The following is a 6,000-nucleotide window of genomic DNA, read 5'->3' on the forward strand; positions in this document are numbered from 1 at the left end:
ACAGATGAGACAAACGAGTGAGAACATGAATCAAACCCGCTTCAGTACCTGCGCTCACGTGACGGGGTATTGAAATGACCAATGCACTGCACAGGAAGGCTAACCTTTCCCTTTGCTAACCCACTGTGACATTACTCCCAATGATGTGATGTTTTGTCATCGTTATAGCTGACGGTACAGCCAGTTAGACTCTTGACATAACGGCGACTAATGTCCTTATGTGGAAATATTGCTGCAATATTGATTTATCGGGTCAGACGCGGTGCTGAGCGTCAGTGTATGTTAGTTCTCCTCTCTAAGCAACCAAACACAAAAGCACTGCAACCAAAAAAAAGCACTCCTTTGTTCTTACACTCAGATCTTCTTCAAAATGACACAAAGATAAGTCAGTTCCCAGAACCACGAGTAATATTTTAGATATTGCATTTTTATCTCTGAACAAAACGCACCCATTCATGTTGGGAGTAAAAGCTCATTACTTTTGAACAGTCTGGTGGACAGCACATATCAGCAACGAAATAATAACACTGGAGAATCCCTGATTCCGGGCAAACAAAGATCTTATTAAGATCTGCCTCGTCACAGTGCTTAGGTCTGACTCTCTGACCCTAAGCCAATCAAAACATTCTCTCACCACCAGAGGTGGCGAGGCAGTCGGGACTTTCTCAAAAGAAGGGAGAGAAGCCAGCCGACTGCATTAGCGGTTCCAGGGTAGTGTGTTCATGACTTCCCGGCAGCGTACTGCTCATCTGACACCACTGACTGGACTCATTCAGGCCACACTGATCCCCGACTGATCACCGGGTCACAAAGCCAAAGACACCATGATCTGACCTACGGTGGCTGGACCGTTTTATTGTTGTCATTCTTATTACACAGGAATGCATACAGAGGGGAAGTCTGTGGGTTCACTGTGAATCTGGCAAGCAGGTGAGCTTAGTCAATAGTATGCACATTCAATGCAAGATCTTTATTTAAATAGCAATAAATGTCAAATTCAGATCAAGCCAGATACCAATATGTAGTCCGATATCAAAATATTCCTCTTTTTAAAGTTTAGATTAATGAAGATTTGTATTGATTTGAACCATTATTGTTGAAAATAAACCGCACATTCTCAGAGATAACAACACGACAACAATTTAAAAAGCTAAGCTTGCATAGCCAATGACTGTCACCCAACTTTCTCCTCTACATCCCCAAATCTACGATGCAACAATAGTTTTACATCCCATGTGCCAGTGGTTCACCTTGTGGCAGTCAAACCAAATTGTTTTATCTCTCCCTTAAGAATCCACTAACGAGCAACGTTTTGACAAGTTTATAAGTGGGTCCTGATTTCATTTGAATCATGTCTGAACAGAGGAGAGAATGCAGGCAATATGGCGCACACTATGGTGCACACTCTTGGCGATCGTTTCACCACGAGTCTACTGATCGACATTTTTACAAGGGTACCAAAGGGGGGTAGCAAAGGTTGTGAAGAAGCAGACCTGCTAGAAAGCTCACAAGGATGTGAAACGGGGTTTAAAATATTCAAACATTGGATTCACACACACGTGTTTTAAGAGGATAGGATCGCATGCGTTTTGGTGCGAAAACACTGAACAAAAACATAACTTTTGTTTGTTTCCAAGAAATGCCACAGAGCACCTTTAATTCCTCTCACTTAACAAATATGCATCAACTAACACTGGCACTCAACTTACTTCACAAGGCAAGGCAAGTTTATTTGTATAGCACATTTCAACAACAAGGTAATTCAAAGTGCTTCACATGAAACCATTAAAAGCATAAAGGCAAAAGTAAAGGAGATTTAAAACATACATTGAAACAATAATTGATGTCTCCCTGAGACATTACGCTGCACGCAATCAACCATACACTGCCGCAATTCTGCAATTACTCGCACACAAACCACGTCTGGAAAAGAGCTCTGCCGATCTGCGTTTTATAGTGTACGCCTTGCACGAACTCGGTCCCGGAGGAAATGGCGACATTTTGTGCACTTTCTAAATTTGAATCGATGTCTCCCTGAGAAATTACGCTGCACGCAATCAACCATACACTGCCATTCACAGCCAGCCTATCACCAGCACCAGTCATCACCAAAGATTACACCGTATGTATTTAGTTCTTTCAATTTGAGTGTACTTGCACCGATACATCACAGTGACACCACGGAAAATCATTTAGCTGCACGGACACAGATCTCTCGAGAGGCTGCTCTGGAATCTAAAACAGAAACAGAAAATAAAGAAAAAAGCAAATGACACATAAAACCGCCGCATAAAGAGTAAACATTTCTGTCCTCTTTACACGCCCTAAAAGACACAAGCATATCCGACTGTGCATGTCTGTGAAACTGATTCACCCACTCTCCATGACGAAAAAAAAGGAACATTTCAAAATCGGTTATTCAGGTGTTTGTTTGCAGTTTCGTCACACGTCGGCTTTTGCCGTAAACTCTCACGGCTGAGGACCGAGCCCACCCGCGTGTGGTTACATGGTGAGTCAACTTCCTTCCTGCGTCACAACTGACACACGCGGGTTTTGCGTTACTTGCTGTCACTGTGAATGGCATTAAAAGAGATTTAACGAGAAACTATGCAATATTACATGGGCTAAAAGATGAGCACATTCATGTCAGGAGTCCTAAACAATTGAAGTTGCGGGTGATGATGATGATGGTGGAGAGTTTACCACACTCACCGGGGTCAAGGAGGGGCAGAGAGGGGGACACTTCAACAGCTGAGGCAACAACCCGCCCGAGCAGTGAGGGGATGGGTGGGTAGATAGCATCGAGAGAGAGAGAGGGAGAGGAGGGGAGAGGGGTAAAACATGAAAAGCTGACAAGACCATAAAAAGGTGAAATAAATAACTGCAGCAAACAGATACGAGCAGAGATAAACTGGGGGAGCGACTGACAGGAAATCAAAGCTTCAAGGTTGCCAAGAACTTTCATTAGTTCGATAAATAAACCCCGGAGTTGTGCACTCAGTCTATTAATGTTAATCTCCCTGAATGAGCATCTAAAATGAAGAGATTCGTCCCCGCGTTATCGGTGTATCTGCTGTGGACGTACACCTCGTATGGGAAAGGGAAACTAAGCGCTTCACGATAACACTAATTTCCCGGCAACAGGGATGTTTTTCCTCCCGAGGCTCTAATCCAATATTACAATGCACTCGGCACAAACCAGCCGGGGTGATTTGATAATAGAGAGGCTGCCAATACTGATTAATACAGCTTGGAGGGGAAATCAACGTTTTCACAAAGCCCAGAGAACACAAAAAAGGAAGCGTTGACCCTTTTCCCCTCTCTGCAGCGATGAACTTCTTTATTTATTCATTTGTCATTCAGGCAAACACAGGCTGTCTGGGCGGTTGAGACAAACGGGCTACGGAGTTCACTTATTGCCACTTGTAGGTTGAGCTGCTCAGCTGTTAAGCTTTGTTATGTTTTATGATTTGTTGACAGGAGAATTAATATAATATAACCTGCAGGCTGCCTGGCCAAAGGGGAATTAACACAAACAGCATAGATTCAGAGCAGAATTAAAGAAAAACAAAAACAACTCTTTTGGTTTTGATCATATTTAACTACTACTTAATATTTCTTGCCCGGTCCAGGAAGGTCATAGGTCAGATTCTGGTTCGGAAAAGCATGCTGAAGAATGCTGACATCTCAGAAGGAAACACATTTTGCTTACACTTGCTTCGCTTGTATTCTCTCTCAACGTCTCTGTGTTTTATCTTTGCGTTTTGTCACGGGGCGGCTTTCCACGAGATGAATACATGTTTGAATACTGTCATTGCTTGGACATGGTGGCTGTGACCTGTGTCTTTTTTACGCTGCCTCCATCCAACAGAACAATCACGGGAGGCCTCGTCATGGGAGTCTGTCGGCTGAGTCACCCACACCGACTTGAGAAGTCTGTGCCGCACAGCTCTCTTCGGATAATTGGGTAGACTACAACTTGGCAGAGGCAGTGAAAGCGATGTGATCCCGTCCTCGTGAGAGAGGACACGGGGCGTTGGTTATGCAATGTTTTTTTTTTTTCTTTCCCCGGTTTGAGATCTCTACTGATCTAATTTGACATTTGGGTGATGAGCATCATGAGGGGCCCCTAACGTTCCGCATTTCCTCACAAACTACAGTGAGAGAGAGCAGAGCCGCGTCGCACAACACCACTAATAACTGCTTTTGACAAAATGTCAACAGGCGACCATCAATGTCTGCGTTTTTGTTGTCAGTGTCAGATCCACACCGTCGCAAGCGGTGACCTTTGTTCGAGCCGAGCCACAGCGAAGTGGCACAGCGAAATGAAAATGTGTCACTCTCTGTTTCATTACAGGGAGCCAGAGAGCAAGCTGGTGTCGGTCACCACTGTAATCCAAACAGCCTGCTCTGGCCTTTCGCTCCCCCGGTGGACCGAGAGAGAGCGAGAGCGTGACACGCCACTGGGTGGAAAAAGCTGAGGCAGAGCGAGGGTTGGACACAGACTCGACACAGAGCCAGAGACATGAATTATTCATCCGTTCAGGCGATGGTTTGGAACGGCCCCGGACACCACGGCGAGTGGGAGTTGGGTCGAAACTCAGGGCAGAACAACAAATGCAGATGTGAAACAAGTCCTGTGGTCAACCAGCAAGCCTAAGAACGCTACTTCACTTAAAGCAGCATGAGTAAACAACACACTGGAAATCATGAAAATCACACCCTATGAAAATGAAAATGATCAGGAACCTTTTAAATAAAGTAGTGTGACGATCACAAGACATCGTGATCAGAGCATGACTGCACTAAAAAAGTGTCTTCATCAATGACAGTAAATGAAACAGCGTCATCACACTAATGTGTGGACAGATATGTTTAAAATGAGTAGGCCTACATTTTGCAGTGTGTGTTTTGTCAGGACTGAAACCTATAGAGGTATGTGTGATTCTGACATGAAGACTATGACACAAAACAAATGATCAAAGAAGACCTTTTGGTGTGAAACTCCCCAATCACTTGAGCTCAGGCATTACTAACCATGAAAACATCCAGGCGTTGACAGATTTAGGTAAGATGGTTTGTTTTTAAGATTTAGGTTGCTTTACTTACATGAAATAATGAAGTCGTGATTGTCTACTGCTAAGACAGCTAATGTACTGTAATATACGTCCATCATTGATCAGCTGAGGAACGATGCTGCCTTTAGGCTCCACATGATGACAGACTGGGGTGAAAATGAGTTTATGCATAAATAGGTAATTTAATAAATGTTGGAGATATGTAAATCAACATCCATTTCACTCGACTGCTGTATGAAAATGGTAAGGGAGACCGCTAATGCAGCAATTACCTTTCCCCACTTCACTGTGATCAGGTGTGGAATGTGATCCGTGCACGTTAACTTTAATTGCTGTAGATAGCATTCATACATATCACAGCTGACCTTAAATGCCACAGGAAATAATGCCTCTGATAATGCAACCATGGAAATAATGTCCCCAACGCGGTCTTCTACCACAATATAGCAGGTATACGGTAGTGGTGTCACGGATCGATCCGTGATCCGTTCGGATCAGCCCTCACGGTTCGGCTCACTTGTGAACCGCGGATCAATAGAGTATTTTTTTTCACAGTGTAATCATCATAGTGTGTAATAAAGTTCTACTGCTGCTGTTCCTTTTCAAGTAACAAGTCCCCGAATATCAATGCAGAGTGTCAGTGAACAGATATAAAGCAGTAGTGTGTTCACGTGAACGGAGCAGCTTAGAAGCATTTAACGGTGAAGTCATGGCGAGTGGAGGAACGTCAGAAGCCGCGGCGTCATTTAAGTCGCAAGTTTGGGAACATTTTGTCTTCCGTGTAACGTATAATCATCACACAGACACACACCTGGGGCAGGTGCTGTAGACACGCCCCCTCTGTGAGAGTCACACACACACACACCTGGTTCAGGTGCTGACAGAAGCATCAGAGTGAAGCTAGACGGGCCCAATAATATTC

This window comes from Melanostigma gelatinosum (assembly GCF_949748355.1).
Source record: "Melanostigma gelatinosum genome assembly, chromosome: 12".
Lineage (NCBI taxonomy): Eukaryota > Metazoa > Chordata > Actinopteri > Perciformes > Zoarcidae > Melanostigma > Melanostigma gelatinosum.